The sequence below is a fragment of the Oryctolagus cuniculus genome, chromosome 11 (genome assembly GCF_964237555.1).
Source record: "Oryctolagus cuniculus chromosome 11, mOryCun1.1, whole genome shotgun sequence".
NCBI classification, from domain to species: domain Eukaryota; kingdom Metazoa; phylum Chordata; class Mammalia; order Lagomorpha; family Leporidae; genus Oryctolagus; species Oryctolagus cuniculus.
Genome location: NC_091442.1, coordinates 104,926,221 through 104,943,423, shown reverse-complemented (window position 1 = coordinate 104,943,423; position 17,203 = coordinate 104,926,221). Strand labels below are relative to the sequence as shown.

Here is a 17,203-nt window from a genome sequence, read left to right as displayed (position 1 = left end):
AGTGCAGAGGAAAATGGGACAAATCAAAGTCAAAATAAATTTCTCCTCCTGGAGCTATTACACGAGTGGGAACAGCTTGTTCACTAATTGCACGGATGAAGTCATTTTTGTTGTACGATATTAAAGGCTTGACATGGGAATCTTTCAGTTTCATCTTGCTCTGCAACATAACGCTGGTGACAGGTATTTAAGAACTGCCTGTTCTTCCAGAAGGTTCACTGTCTACCATGTACTATCACACTGTCCATATACATAAACTCTCAACCTTTGAAGCACCGCAGACTCTGCAGCAGGCACGCCTTGGGTTGTAACTCTCCCTTTGGATTTCATGATCATCGCTTACTAATTTTTTTTCTTGCTTACACTTCAAAGAAAGTGAATAAGGCTTTTCATTTTTTAAAAAAGAGACCTCTTTTATTTAAAAACAAATGTACTTGCTTCCTAAATGCAAAGAGCCTTGCAAAACATAGTAAAATACTTTACATGATGTCTCAGATCCTTACTTAAGTTTATTTTCATTGTATAATCAGTTCCATTTGTTGGAGAATCCTTAAGGCTATTTCACATTCTGTTAAATGCTAACACACACCCAATTTGTAGAATCATGGGAGAGTGTTGGTGTGAAGCAGGAAAGTTAGAGCAAATTAAGCTAAAGGTCAGCACTATGATAGAATGTTAAAATTTCCACTAGCCCACAGGAACCCAGGAATGCCCTTTTTGAACAGTTACTTGCTGTTCATCAATGTGAAAGCAAAATGATCCTTCAAGTGCTGTGTTTTGAGCATTTGCAATTGTTGTTTGATGTTCTAATAGAGATATTGGCTCCAAGCTCTTTGTGGGAGAGGAATATTTTGCAATAACCTCTTCTTGAGAAAGGTCTGAACATGTCATACTACAACTTGCTTGATATGAAAGTTATTAATAAAAGACCTTTTCCCTTTCCCTTCTTTCTTGCTTTTTAATGGCCCCAAATAATGAACCCTCTCAAATTTCTTGTTTAAATAATTTTTATAATACACAAACTGAACAGAACATTAGAGCCACTAAAATAAGCCTGCAGTTAGTGGCAGTAATTGCCATAGAAACATGAAATGTAGTTAAATAATCCTAGACAATAGAAAAAAATGCATTGACCTGTTTATTACAGTTTGAATTTCTTGCTAGTGAACAAATTGGCAAGTTTCCTAAAAGAAAGGTCAGGAAAATCAGAGGAAATAGAGCAATTTCTTTATTTCAATAGGAAAAAGCACAAACTTTCTATGGCAGTTCTGTCCAATAAAATGATATAATACATAGAGATTATTGGAAATTTCCTAGTAGTCAAATTTTAAAAAGTAAAAACAGGTGAAATTTGTTTTAGTGATAAATTTATTTAACTCAGTATATCTAAAATAATGTTTCAACATGTTACCTATAAAAAAGAATCAATGAGATATTTTTCTTTTTCTCAAACTAAGTCTTTGAAATACAGTGTGTCTTTTATACTAACAGCAAACTTGAATTTGAACTAGTCACTTTTCAGATGCCCCATAGCTATATCTGGCTAGGCTAGTGCATTATAACAACTCAATCAAATGGTACATATTTATTCATTTAAAAAAGAAATAGAGAGCCATTGCAGTTTTTTCTTTGGTTTTATTTAAAAGCCATATTACCTCCTTCCATGGCCTCCAAGGACCAACTATGCTCCTGTACAGAGTGATTACACCTCAAAGTGCTGCACATCTTACAAAGTTGTGGGTCTACCAGAACCTAGTGCATTTTGCTTCTCTATTAACACTGTACCCCAGGGGCCGGCACTGTGGTGTAGTGGGTAAATCTGCAGCCTACAGTGTGCCAGCATCCCATATGGGTGTGGGTTCATGTCCTGGCTGCTCCACTTCTGATCCAGCTCTCTGCTATGACCTGGGAAAGCAATAGAAGATGGCCCAATTCCTTGGGCTCCTGCACCCATGTGGGACACCCAAAAAGAAGCTCCTGGCTCCTAGATTTGGATCAGCCCAGCTCCAGCTGTTTCAGCTGTTTGGGGAGTGAACCAGTGGATGAAAGACCTCTCTGTCTTTGTCTCTGGTTGTGTCTGTCTCTCTTTCCCTCTGCCTCTCCATAACTCTGCCTTTCAAATAAGTAAATAAATCTTAAAAAAAAAACAAACAAACAAAAAAAAAAAAACAAAAAAAAAACACTGTACCCCAAGCCAAAAGTGAATCCTGGCATAGGCTATAGTATTAATCTTCTAGAACCTTTCCCTCTTCAAGACCTCTGGCCCAGCAACCTAATGTTGAAGCTAATTTGAACCCAAGAGAAGGTGCAACCTGAACCGCCTATCAAGCAGTACTCATTCGGTGCCTATTATAGGCTGATCACTGGTTCAGCTCCTGTGTCCTCACTTGCTCTCAGCAGTGCTTCAGTTCCTTGGATGGCGTGGTGCCTCCCGCACTAGCTCTCTCCACATGTGCTTTGGCCACAGGAGAGTGACTGCTGGCCCTTCCCTCACCATGTCCTATCAATCTTGTCAGGCCAGGTTGACATACAGTTTCCTTGGACTAGAATGCACTTTTCCATCTTGTTTCCATATCAAATCCTACTCATTCAATTTGTGAGATCCCATGTAGTGCCCAGCTTCCCTACTGATTCTATGGGGAGTCACCGGCTTATGTTAAAACACCTTTGTTTCTGATGGGAGGAGGTCTTAGTACCTCCTTGTGCAAGATCAGTGATGCCGAATAGTCCAGTAGATAGTATTAATGCTCCAGTGTTAATCATGATATCCCAGGGAAAACAAGTTAAAGCTTTGTTTTAAAGGCTCACCCGAAAGTGACTTTAAAAGACAAATTAATCATTTTAATACAGTCATGTTACAAAGGAACTAAAAATAAGACGTGGACCTTTGAACTCCTTTTTGTGGGATGGGTCCACATGAGCACTCCTTTTGGCAGTACTCATTAACCTTCAGTATTTTGCAGTGTAGTTTCCCGTTCATGCTTTTTTATAGTGTGGCTATCAACAGTTCAGTCTCTTGCCCCCGCATCTCCCAAATCAGACTCATCCTCTTGTCTCTAGAACCTGTCCCTTTGGACTCTGAGTTCTGGAAAGGACATCCCTTGGTATTATACTTGATGTGTCCTTCCACATCACTCTGGACCACAAATAAATAGCCACGTTTTCTTATTCTGCCTTTTCAGTGGCTGAGACTATTGTTCTCCCTTGTGGTTCCCACAGCCAACATTCTAGTTCAGGCCCTATTACCTCTCATCCATACCTTCGGAGTCACCTCCAGCCCTCTTTCCCTTTGCCTCTTAAACCCCACCATCTAAAGCCAATCTTTGTAAAGCCCAGGTCTAGGTATGTTGCCTCCAAAGCTCAAACACCCTCAATTCCTCCCCACCAGGTACCTAATAAACAAAATCTAAATTCTTAAACCTGACATTCAAGGCCCACCCATGTTCTGACCCCAATATAACATTATAATGGGATCTCCTCTTACTACCCTACATGTTCTCCAGCCAAAATGTAGTAATCAGCTCTCAAATACACCCTGCCCATTCCAGCATCTGGAACTTGTCTGGTCTTGTCTACGGTGTTCTACTCTCTTCTTACTTCCCGAACTTCTTGTTGATTGAAATATGACCCCATTCTTCAAATGCCAGTCAGAAGTGCTACCTCTTCCATGAAGTTCTGTATTTTCCAGCAGGAAATCATCTGTTGGTCTTTGCACATATTTTATGTGCATCTCTTTTCTGACCCTTGAAAACTTAATTGTGTTTTTGTTAATTTATTTATCTATTTTTAATTTTATTTAAGATATACAATTTTATGCATTTCCTAAATACAGATTTAGGAACATAGCAACACTTCCTATATACCACTCTTCCTCCTGCCCATGCTCTCACCCTTCTTCCTCCCTCTTCTATTCTCATTCTTTAATTTTTACAAAGATCTATTTTCAATTATCTTTATACTCATAAGATTAAACCTACACTAAGTAAGGAGTTCAACAAAGAGTATGAAGAAAAAAGCACTGTTCATCAACAGTCAAGACAAGGGCTGTTAAAAACCACTGAATCTCCTTCCAGTCCAGCTCTCTGCTGTGGCCTGGGAAAGCAGTGGAGGATGGCCTAGGTGCTTGGACCCCTGTACCCATGTGGGAGACCAGAAGGCAACACCTGGCTCCTGGCTTTGGATCGGCACAGCTCTGTCCTTTGCGGCCATTTGGGGAGTGAACCAATGGAAGGAAGACCTTTCTCTCAGTCTCTCTCTCTCTCTCTCGCTGTCTGTAATTCTACCTGTAAAGTAAATAAATAAAAATCTAAAAAAAAATCATTGAATCTCAAAATGTCCATTTCACTCCTATGCATTATCTTTTAGGGACTCTGTTACCACAGATCAGAGAAAACATACGGTATTTGTCTTTTGGGGACTGACTTATTTCACCAAGTATAATGGTTTCCAGTTGCATCCATTTTGTTGCACATGTCAGGATTTCATTATTTTTAGCCACTGTGTAGTATTCCATAGGGTATGTATACCATAATTTCTTTATCCAATCTTCAGTTGATGGACATCTGGGTTGATTCCATATCTTAGCTATTGTGAATTGACATGCAGTAAACATAGGGATAGAGATCACTCTTTCATATGCATTTGATTGTGTTTTGTGTGTCAATATGTTATTACTTAGGCTACTCAGATCATTCATTCAATAAATACTGACTGAGTACATGTGATATAGGGAACAGTGAGTAAAACATGCAGACACTTATTTTAGAGGACCATCCTATAATACACAGCCTGCATCTTTCCCTTTGTAAGCATTCAGCTATTGTTTGTCAAGTATATAAATTCCTAATTTATTTGAAAGATATATATCCAGAAAGGAGGTAAAGAGACTTCAGAGAGACTGAATTAGGAGTTCCCAAAATAGAGGTGTTTGACTTTTATAGTTTAGCCTTGTAGTCCCTGGAAGGCCCTCTCCCAGAGAGAACCCTTTGCTCAAGGTTTATAACAATAGTAATTATGATAACAACCATAGTGAACTTGGGTATTTAATTTCCAAACCCATTGTATATGAGAAGCAAGCAAATTAGGAGCAGTCACACAGTCACACAGCAAGGGAAGAGACTGACAGCAAGGGAAGGGCCAGAAGAACGGGAAAAAACAACAACAATAAAACACAGCCATCTGCAGCATCAGTAATAGGGACACACAGTTCTACATATCTCAGGAGGGCCTGAGGGCTTCTCGGTGTGATAGCTCGTTGGGACTTTTAATGAAAAAACTGAATCATTTAGCTGGATTATGTTAATAATGAACTATTTTATAAGGCATTATATTTTGGAAATTTTTTCATCCAAAATAATTAAAAGTAAAATTTGGTGTTTAAAAGGATAAATCCTCAGCCCTCTGTTAAACTCACTTATCCAGAATAACTCCTGCTACCCACCCCACTACCACCACTGCAGCCTCTCCAGCCAGAGTTTTATTGTGCTTCCTTGTATTACTTGATTCATTTGCCTCAGAACATTTGTTGGCTCTTAGCATCTAGTTCAGTTTTCAGTCAGTAAGTTTTATTCCCACTTTATTTGCACAGCATTCTTTGAGGGCCAATGTAAGACACAAATGATTGAAAAAATCTCCACCAAGGCTTGTGTTGGGGATGCCCGAGGGCAAGTTGAGGAGATAAGATCCATGTCCTTGAACCAACCACGGGCATAGTAGAGTGAGATGCAAATAGGAGTCCATGAGTCCAGGAGGGAGAAGCACAGAGTTTGTGGTGAAGCATTGTTTGAGAGAGAACTGTGGCTAATCAGGAAAGATTTCTTAGAGATGGGCTTCTTAGCCAGAAGTGGGAGATGTGGGGAGGTCATTTTGGGTAAAGAAAACAGACAGGAGGAGTACATAATAGAGGCAAGAAAGCAAATTTTGTTCAGGCAACAGTAAAAAGCTGTCCTGGCAGATGGGATGTGAGGCCCTGATTGGGACTCATAACAGATTACTTGGGAGCAATTCCATCATCTTGTACAAATCCCTGTGATTTTTCTGATGTCTTAGTCTTCTCAGGTTGCCATAGCAAAATACTATAGACTGAGTGGTTTCAACAACAGAAATCTCTTTCTCATCATTTTGAAGGCTGAGAAGTGCAAGATCAAGGTGCTGAATGATTCGTTTTCTGAAGAGGTCTCTCTTCCTTATTTGCAAATGGCAGCCTTCTCACTGTGTCCTCACAGGGCAGAAAGAGAGCAGGCTCTCTAGTGTCTCTTATAAGGGTACTAATGCCTTCATGAGTACCCAACCCTCTAACCTTAATTACCTCTCAATGCCTCCAAATGCCATGGTGGGGTAAGGCTGCAACATGTGAATTTTAGGGAGAAATAAATGTGCAGTCCATAATACATCATATGAATGCAAATCCCTGCATTGCTTGAAAAGCCCCTGAAAATGAAGTCTGATGTACAAATTGCCACTGCCTTAGTCATGTCATTTTGCTAGAGTTTGTATCAGCTAGTTACCAGTCCACAAGGATGATTTCATTTGTCTTCTCCATATTCTTTTTTACAAATAAAGCAATAGGAAATGTAAAGTTCTTCTTTGAATAGACACTCCCAAGGATCGTACTTCTAGAAAACAATTCCTAACACTGTAGATGGGGATGAAGTTTTGGTGGTGTTAACGGATTCATAGGAAATCGGCTGCATACACGAACACTTTCTATAGCTTGTTAAGTGGGAAGGACTGGAGATTTATTAGCCAGTTTAAAATGAGGGTCTAATAACTATGCACTTAGTTTTTTTATTGTTGTTGTTTTTAAGATTTATTTATTAATTTGACAGTCAGAGTTACATAGAGAGAGAAGGAGAGGCAGAGAGAGAGAGAGAGAGAGAGAGAGAGAGGTGTCTTCCATCCACTGGTTCACTCCCCAGTTGGCCACAATGGCCGGAGCTGTGCCGATCCGAAGCCAGGAGCCAGGAGCTTCTTCTGGGTCTCCCACGCGGGTGTAGGGGCCCAACCACTCGGGCCATCTTCTACTTTTTTTCCCAGGCTATAGCAGAGAGCTAGATCAAAAGTAGATCAACCAGGACTCAAACCGGTGTCCATATGGGATGCCAGCATTGCAGGCAGCGGCTTTACCCGCTACGCCACAGCCCCAGCCCCTCTGCACTTAGTTTTAAGCTGTGAGAGGATGAGGTAAGAGTTTTCCCCACTGCCCAGCCCAGTGCCTACCAGCAAAATGGGACTTAGACAAACGACTAATGAATGGTTGAATGCAAAACAAATTTATTTATTAATACTCGACTAAAGTAAAATCATATACTTCCCAAAATAAACTTGTTCTGAATTGGCAAGGACTTTTGCGACTGGTGGATCATGCCTTTTTAACAAATTAAAAACAAACCACAAAATCAGGGATTTTAAAATAATTCTTTCACAGACGTGTTCATTGCAAATCCAATACACGTTTTCTGTTGAATTGGCTGCTTTATGTAATTGAGAGCCAATTTCAGTGTTCACATGACAATGAAAATATCAAGCTTAGGTTTATTAATATGTTGCCTTGGCAGAACACCAGGCGTCTTAATAGCAAAATATGGACAGAAAGGATATTATTCTCCAGAGAGTCGAGTTTGATTTTGAAAATAAACTGATGTTCTTAAAAGATCATTCATAAGGAAACATAACTATGGAACCATAAAACCATATAAATGAGAAACAATTGAAAGGATAGAATCAAACAAAACTTTAGTATGGGTGTTTAGCTGGAGTTCCTGTTGAAGGAAGGCCCAAGGGTCAAAATATTTAAGTGTCTTAGGGCTCATCTGAACAATTCAAATCCCAAACAGATGTGAATCCACCGATGGCACAGCTCCTCACCTGGCATACCTGACAGATAATTTGCCAAATGTACGAGGAATGAAGCAGAAGCACTGTAAACCCAATCAGCTCTGGTCCAGAACAGGGGACCACATCATTTCTTCCCCCCCCCCAAGAAAGGGGACCACATCATTTCTTCTCCCCCCCCAAGAAAGGGGACTACATCATTTCTTCTCCCCCCCCCCAAGAAAGGGGACTACATCATTTCTTCCCCCCCCCAAGAAAGGGGACCACATCATTTCTTCCCCCCCCCCAAGAAAGGGGACCACATCATTTCTTCTCCCCCCCCAAGAAAGGGGACTACATCATTTCTTCTCCACCCCCCCAAGAAACCTTTTATTTAAGGAATACAAACTTCATGCATTTCATAAGTACAGCTTTAGGAATATAGTGATTCTTCCCACCATAACCACTCTCCCACCCTCTCCCTACTCCCGCTCCCATTCTCAGTCCCATTGTCCACTAAGAGCCATTTTCGATCAACTTATACACAGATGACCAACTCTATACTAAGAGTTCAACAATTTGCACACACACACAAAAATACTCCTCAACAGTTGAGACAAGGACTTTTCAAAGTCATTGCATCTTGAAGTTAATTTTATTCCTTTTTTTTTTAGAAACTTAATTAACTTTAAAGAAGCACCCAAGAATGATATCTTTTGCGAGCACTTAGATATAATTATAATACAACTCTTTGAGGACAGAGAGGTCCTTCATGGGGAGTTAGTGCACAGTGACTCCTGCTGTGGATTTAACAATTAACGTTCTTATGTATGATGTCAGTGATCACCCGAGGTATATCATTTCTAATAACCTTGATTACCATTTATTACCAGGTGTGTGTCTTGCACTATGTCAATTGCTATATAGACAGCATTGTAACTACAAACTCCTACTGAGCAGAGGAGGAAGAAAAGGCTGAAAAATAGTTTAAGAAAGTTACCCCAAATCTATAGGCCTTTAAATGGCAAAGGAAGATTTGAATCAATACTCCTAAGCTTTGCTACCAACTATTCTATTCTATTCCAGTGCTTGAACTGATTACATTAGCATCATCTGGGAACTTATTGGAATCAAAGATCCAAACTGTACCCAACCTACTGAATACAAATCTTTCCTCATGGGACCTTGCAACCTGTTGTAACTAGTTCCCCAGGAGATTCTAATGCACACAAAGTTTTTGAAATACATCTCCATTTCTTCAGGCTTCAGCAAATACATATAACATTTCACTTTTCCATTGAAAACCAAAAAATTTAATATCACATCTATTTCTCTGAACAATGTGAACACTAGTCGTTATACTGGGACCCACATTGTGGCAGAGCAGGCTAAGCTGCTGCTCCCAGCACCAGCATCCCGTATTGGAGTGCCAGTTTTGAGTCCTGGCTTCTGTGCTTCCAATCCAGCTTCCTTCTAATGCACCTTGGAAGGCAGTGGATGATGGTGCAAATATTTGGGCCCCTACCACCCACTTGGGAGACCTGGATGGAGTTTCTGGTTCTCGACTTTGACTTGGCCCAGCCCTAGCTGTTGTGGGCATTTGGGAGTGAACCAAAGGATGGAAGATATCTCCCTCTATCTTTGCCTCTCTCTCTGTAATAATAAATCTAAAATCTAAATCTAAAAAAGAGTACAATTTAAAATAAAAATTTCTACAAATAGGATATGTAAAACTCCAAGGCAAACTACGCAATAGCATTATTATCCATCTAAACTATAAGCAAGCGCTACAGTGATTGGAATTCTTTCAAGAACCATGTACAAGTATTGATTTGGGATTAAAACAATAATCACTTAGCTCATTCTAAGCTTTAACAGATAAAAACAGATTTTAATATAATTCAAGAAATGAATATCTTGCCAAGAGAGCAAGAAAAGGCAAGAGCAACCATCTAGTGTGAAATATGAGAATACAGCCATCAGAATTCCACTCTGTCACTATGGCTGTTTATCTTGCCAAATAATGAAATGTATTGACATTAATGCTGAGCTGTCATTGGCGTGTTATACAGACATAGAAAGTTTCAAAGCACAGTTACTGGAAGTCATTCAAGTATTCATAATGGTGTAATAGGTGAATTGGAGACTTTCAAAAAAATTTTGTTCCAAACTCCTTGATGAGAAAATATTTGGAATGAAGCACAATAAATTTATATACAGACTTATATGGCTGAAATTGATTTTTATTTCCCTGGGAATTTAAGAATCTTTTTAATAGTTGAGAGCTGGTGTACAGCTGCAAGAGGTTGGCTTCATACGAAGCCAATATTTATGCTTTCTTGATAGAACAAATGAGAGTCCTTGTTCTGTTTTCTGTCTTACACTGAAAGCCTGGCAACACTGGGATATAATGCTTGCTTCTCCACAATGTTTCTAAATTGTTGTTCACTGTTTTGTATTTTATCTCAAAGTTGCTTTATTTATAATATTATTAAACCTCAAAGAAACCCATATGGTGGAAGAGAATGGAGAAATTCTGTGATTTTACTGTTTTATTCTTTTTAAAAAGAATTCACTTGAAACTGAGAATTTTTCTAGTCTATTTTTTATTCTCAAAGAATAAAAAATGCTTTGCAATGGGCTGAAATCAAACAGATGGTAAATTATATTTCACAGTAAATGTTATGGCCAATGTATAATTTTACAGAAATTACTCTCTTTATAACAGGTATGTGAAAGTTTATATTGATCCTTGCTATTTCTGTAGTTAAATAAAGCAAAGCAAGCCTTGCAAAATTTATAGATTTCTGTCCAAATGTAGATCCAGCAATATTGGGTGAGCAGCCTCAAATTTTCAATCATTTGTAGGCTCTTTCAAGCCTTATTTATTTGTATTGCTTATCATTTTCCTGCAATATGGAGAACCCACTAAGGGCCAACATTATGCTTGTTGTTTTACCTGGAGAGCATTACGTGTGGGTATGGTACTCTGACCTATAGTAAGAACTCAAGTAAATGTTATATACAAAATAACATTTGTGTTCTCAGCCGATGTGTCTGTAGGCAAAGTAATTTATGTTTCCCATGATCCTAGCTGTCACTAAAAGAGTCTTGCCATAATATGTATCCTCTCTTAGTGAAAAAAGTCATGTAGTATAACGCAGTGATTAAGATCATTGGCACTGGGTACCAAACAGTCTGATTCTAGTGATTGCTTGACTAGTTACTACCTATGTGATCTTGAACCAGTCGCTTAAGCTTCCTGTCTTAGTCCGTTTTGTGTAGCTAAACCAAAATATCTGTTGGGTAGTCAATAACGAAAAGTGGCTGATTTGGTCCATGAGTCTGGTAGCTGGGAAGTGTCAACAGCCTGGCAGCAGCATCTGATGAGGGCTCCCTGGCGGCAGCATGGCAGAGAAGTGCAAGCATGCAAAAGGCACACGTGTGCAAGAGAGCAGAAGTAGAGAGCAGATCCCGAAAAGCCGCAATCCACCTAACAACTCGCTTTCATGGAAACTGGTCCAGTCCCATGAGTCCTAATGCAGTCTTCAGGGAACTAACCCAGTCTCTCAAGATAAACATTAAATATGTAAGAGGGTGAATCCCTCATAACCCCAAATGCCTCTTGGAGGCCTCAACATATCTTAAAAATAGCCCACCACCTCAACACTGTTACACTGGGTAATTAAACCTCAACATGAGTTTTCACAAGAACAAAACCTATTCAAAGCATAGCTGTTGCAATCTTCTAGGGCTACTGTGGAATTAACTCACAGAGTACTTGGAAAAGTGCTTGTCATGGCAGGCAGTCAATGCATGGAAGCCAAGGCTGGCATTGTGTCACAGCAGGTTAAGCTACTGCGGATGCCATTTCACGTCTCTGAATCTGTTAGCCCTTTGGTGAAAGACTCATTTGGATTGAAAGATCTCTTGGGCCACTGTTACAGCGTAGCAGGTTAAGTTGCTGCCTGTGACACTAGTATCACTTATGGGCACCATGTTCAAGACTCCACCTCCGGCCGGCGCTCATAGCCCATTAGCTCAATAGGCTAATCCTCCACCTAGCGGTGCCGGCACACCAGGTTCTAGTCCCGGTCGGGGTGCCGGATTCTGTCCCGGTTGCCCCTCTTCCAGGCCAGCTCTCTGCTGTGGCCTGGGAAGGCGGTGGAGGATGGCCCAAGTCCTTGGGCCCTGCACCCCATGGGAGACCAAGAGAAGCACCTGGCTCCTGCCTTCGGATCAGCGTGGTGTGCCGGCCGCAGCGCGCCAGCTGTGGCGGCCATTGGAGGGTGAACCAACGGCAAAGGAAGACCTTTCTCTTTGTCTCTCTCTCTCACTATCCACTCTGCCTGTCAAAAAAATAAATAAATAAATAAATAAATAAAAGGAAAAAGACTCCATCTCCTATCCAGATCACTGATAATATGCCTGGGAAAGCAACAGAAGATGGCCCAAGCACTTGGGCCCCTGCACCTGTGTGGGAAACCCCCAAAAATCTCCAAGCTCCTGGCTTTGACATGGTACATTCCCGGCCATTGTGGCCATTTGGGGAATGAACCAGTGGATGGAAGATTCTGTCTCTCTCTCTTTCTCTGTAACTGTTTTTCAAATAAATAAATAATAAATCTTTAGAAAATAGTCTTATTAAAATAACACTTAAAAAAAGAATGATCTCTTAACTCTGGTTCTCTGTAGTGTTAGAAATTATATCTTATCTGTTTCTAAAATATGAACAAATTGTATGATTTATGTTTCATATGAGTATCATGCTTATTTCTCTCTCTTTCTCTCTCTCTCTCTCACACACACACACACACACACACACAGTGTGTGTCTGTGAGTCAACAGTGCCTTATGTGACCTTTTTCATCCATTCTAGGAACTTTTTTTCTGGAACAATGAATTCCTTTCTCTCTTCATCCTTTTTTGGTGATGCCTGCATGAGACTTGTACATTTAGATCTGGCATCCCTGTTAGATTAGAAATGAGAAATGTTCTCAAAGGAAGCCTTGATTAGGAAAAATTAATGATCCACTTTTTCCATTCCAACCCAATGTGATTTCCTCCCCGACCCTTGTCTATCTTTTCTTGTTCATGCTAATTATTTTCCCTTTCTCATATATTCAACTAGTGATGGTGTGTGTATATATGTGTGTGGAGGGGGGGGATGTGTGCTTATCTCTATATAAGAATAGCTATCACTGTTTAAGTACCTACTGTTTTCTGAGCACCATACTAAAGAATTTCCTAATTCTGTCAACAATCCTCAAAAGAAGGAAATGGAATTTAGGTACTTGTGAAGGACCCAATTCAAACCATAGTAAGTGAGAGAGTAAGAATTTGACCCCAAGCCTGTCCTACCATGGTCAATGCACTTTTTACCCTATATAATCTTTCAGACTGGGTCGCTTTGCCAAATCCCAATGTTCTAAAGTCTTCCCTGGAAACAGCTCTGTTGATTGCTTGTTTGAAGCCGTCCCCCACCACACAGACTCACAGAAGCATCCGTGGCGGGTGCTTGGTAAATATGTATTTAGTAAACAGAAGAAAAAAGGGGCACGCTGTGCCTTCTACAGCTTGTGGCCTTGATTCTCCTCTGGAGGCTTTTTGGGGGGATCTAAACAGGTAAATTGGCTGTTATTAACCATTTCACAATGTAGAAGCGTAAAAAATAAGTGGTGAGGTTGTCATACGAATACAAATCCTGGGGTCATTGACTAGTGGCAAACCGACTGTCAGCCGCCAAGGATGTCAAAACCTAGTCCCCCTATTTTTTCCCAACTTGCAGCTGGCCTGAATGGAGGTGTCCCTGTTATGATGGCCTCTGCAGTCAGGAACCTGAGACCTTTTCAGCTATACCCTAAGGGTTTTCTGTGAGTAGATTAAAGCATATTTTAGGGAAATTGACTCTCTTTTGGTATTTTTTTTTTTTTTTTGACAGGCAGAGTTAGACAATGAGAGAGAGAGAGAAACAGAGAGAAAGGTCTTCCTTTTCTGTTGGTTCACCCCCAAGTGGCTGCTACAGCCGGCGCGCTGCGCCGATCCAAAGCCAGGAGCCAGGTGCTTCTCCTGGTCTCCCATGGGGTGCAGGGCCCAAGCACTTGGGCCATCCTCCACTGCCCTCCCGGGCCACAGCAGAGAGCTGGCCTGGAAGAGGGGCAACCGGGACAGAACCGGTGCCCCCAACCAGGACTAGAACCCAGGGTGCTGGTGCCGTAGGCAGAGGATTAGCCTAGTGAGCTACGGCGCCAGCCTCTTTTGGTATTATTATTACATGTTTTGAAGACTAGAAAATTTAGAGATTGGACATTGAACAAAGCCTTTTTTTCTGATCATAGAAATGAGAATGCTCATACTTAAATGGAATAATAGATGCAGTTTTGAATTTTTTTTTTTTTTACTGGGCATCCTTTGGATGTGGCCGGTGCACAGTAGGTTAAACCCACTGTGGCCTACACTGCCAGCTTCTCAAACTCTTCTGATCCAGCTCCCTGCTAATGGCCTGAGAAAGCAGCAGCAAAAGGCCCAAGGCCTTGTTCCCCTGCACCTATGTGGGAGACCCAAACGAAGCTCCTGGCTCCTGGCTTCATCCTGGCCCAGCCCTGGGTGATGCAACCATTTGGGGAGTGAACCAGCAGATAGAATAACTTTCTTTCTGTAACTTGGCCTTTCAAATAAATAAATAAATCTTTTTAAAAGGGGGAGCAAAGAGAACAGGTAGTTAATCAAGATCAATCTAGCAAGGTTTCATTAAACTTACAACTTGAATTATCCAAAGTATACTAACAGCTGTAATAAGTAGTCCCCAAATTTCAGAGTGTAATATGAGTGTCCTTGGCCAGCCACTGATCCTCTAAATAGAAACACAGGGGCCTGGGTCCTTTCCATCTTGGAGTTCCACTTCCTCTAGGTCTTCAGAATTCTATCCACTAGATTTCAGGATGAAAATAGAGAACATGTGAAAAACTAAGCAAAAGGTTTTGATAGGCCAGGTACATATCACTTCAGCACACATCCTTTTGGCCATTGGTCACACCTACCTTCAAGGAAGGCTGGGAAATGTAACCTAGCTGAGTGCCCACTAAGAAAAGGAAATGTGCCAGTTAGTGTGAACAACATAGAAATTTCTGCCACAGCTCTCTGTATATATTTCCCATCTAGTATTATGGGTTGGCAATGTTCTATATAAAGAACCAATAAATACTCTTGTTACTACTGGTACACTTGACACAATCTAAAAACCATTATTTGAGCCCCTATGTGGGACAAAGGCTAGTGTTAATTGTGAGCTGTGATAAATAAGACATGAACTTTTCCTTTAAGAATTTTACCCTGCTCTCTCCTCCAGCCTCCCAAGATGACAAAAGGAAAGAAGGCCAAGAGGAAGGAGGTGGCCCTGGCCCCTGCTGTTGTGAAGAAGGTGATAAATCCTCTGTTTGAGAAAAGGCCTATGAACTTTGGCATTGGACAGGACATCCAGCCCAAGAGGGACCTCTCCTCTTTTGTCAAATGCCCCGCTACTTCCGGCTACAGTGGCATAGGGCCATCCTGTATAAGCAGTTAAAGATACCTCCTTCCATTAACCAGTTCACCCGGGCCCCGGACCCCAGTCAGCTACTCAACTGCTGAAACTGGCCCACAAGAACAGGCCAGAGATGAAACAAGAGAAGAAGCCGAGGCTGTTGGTCCAGGCTGAGAAAAAAGCTGCTGGCAAAGGGGACGTCCCTACCAAGAGACCACCTGTCCTCTGGGCAGGCGTCAACACTGTCGCTACCTTGGTGGAGAATAGGAAGGCCCAGCTGGTGGTGATTACACATGATGTGGATTCCCCGGGTTGATTGTCTTCTTGCCTGCCCTTTTTATAAAATGGGGATCCCTTACTGCATCATCAAGGTAAAGGCCTGCCTGGGGCACCTGGTCCACGGGAAGACTTCACACTGCCGCATCCACACAGGTGAATTCGGAAGACAGAGGAGCTCTGGCTAAGCTGGTGGAAGCCATCAGGGCTAACTACAAAGATAGATATGATGAGGGCCGACACTGTGGCCTAGCAGGTAAAGCCGCTGCTTACAGTGCCAGCATCCCATATGGGTGCCAGTTCAAGACCCGGCTGCTCCACTTCTGATCCAGCTCTCTGCTATGCCTGAGAAAGCAGTGGAAGATGGCCCAAGTCCTTGGGCTCTGCACCCACGTGGGAGACCCAGAGGAAGCTCCTGGCTCCTGGCTTCAGATTGGCGCAGCTCCGACCATTGCAGCCATCTGGGGAGTGAACTATCAGATGGAAGACCTCTCTCTCCTCTCTCTCTGCCTCAACTTCTCTCTCTGTGACACTCGGACTTTCAAATAAATAAATAAATCTTTTTTAAAAAAAAGATATGATGAGGTGTGCCGCCACTGGAGAGACGTTACGGGTCCTAAATCTGTGACTGTCATTACCAAGGAAAAGGCCAAGGCTAAAGAATTAGCCACAAAGCTGAGATAGATGTGCACTGTTGAATTCCCTGTACACAATAATAAAGATTCTCCTCAAAAAAAAAAAAAGAAAAAAAAAGAAATTTGCACTAAAATAGAGCTCCTAACCAACTCTCTTGCAGTGAAGAACAAAGAAAGGATAAAGTAGAGGTGAAAGATTTCTGTACCATACATTTGATTATATGTCTGTTCTAAATTTAAAAGGTTCTCAGAATCAACCCTTAAGGCATTCGGATCCGGCTGAAAAGCCCATGAGTGTATTTCAGGCTTGGAAAGCCAAGACACTGTGGGAAAAAAAATGACCTAAATGAAAGATTTCTGTGAGTGAGATCCCAGCGGAAAGAAGGAGGTACCTTTCTCTGAAGGGAGGAGAGAACTTCCACTTTGACTATGACCTTGTCTAAATAACTCAAAAGGCTTCCATCGCTTAGCAACTCATGACAAGAGCCTAAGGAGATTACTGATGCCATAAACAAGAGTGTCAATTTGTTAAGTCAACAACAGGAGTCACTGTGCACTTACTCCTCATGTAGGATCTCTGTCCTTAATGTGTTGTACTATGTGAATTAACGATATAACTAGTACTCAAAAAGTACTTTACACTTTGTGTTTCTGTGTGGGTGCAAACTGTTGAAATCTTTACTTAGTATATACTAAAGTGACCTTCTGTATATAAAGATAATTGAAAATGAATCTTGATGTGAATGGGATGGGAGAGGGAGTGGGAGATGGGATGGTTGCAAGTGGGAGGGAGGTTATGGGGGGGAAAAGCAACTGTAATCCAAAAGCTGTACTTTGGAAATTTATTTTATTAAATAAAAGTTTTAAAAAAAAAAGGTTCTCAAGGCCAAAACTTGATAATATTGATCTTTTTATTAGTGGTCGTCAGTCAATTCCTAACATATTTTAGAGGTTATAG

At 41.1% G+C, this 17,203-nt stretch overlaps 1 pseudogene; it reads left to right on the top strand.

Annotated features, from left to right (window-relative positions):
• Positions 1-16,426, top strand: part of LOC127491065 (large ribosomal subunit protein eL8-like) — a 41,610-nt pseudogene extending 25,184 nt beyond the window's left edge.
• The last annotated feature ends 777 nt before the right edge of the window (positions 16,427-17,203 follow it).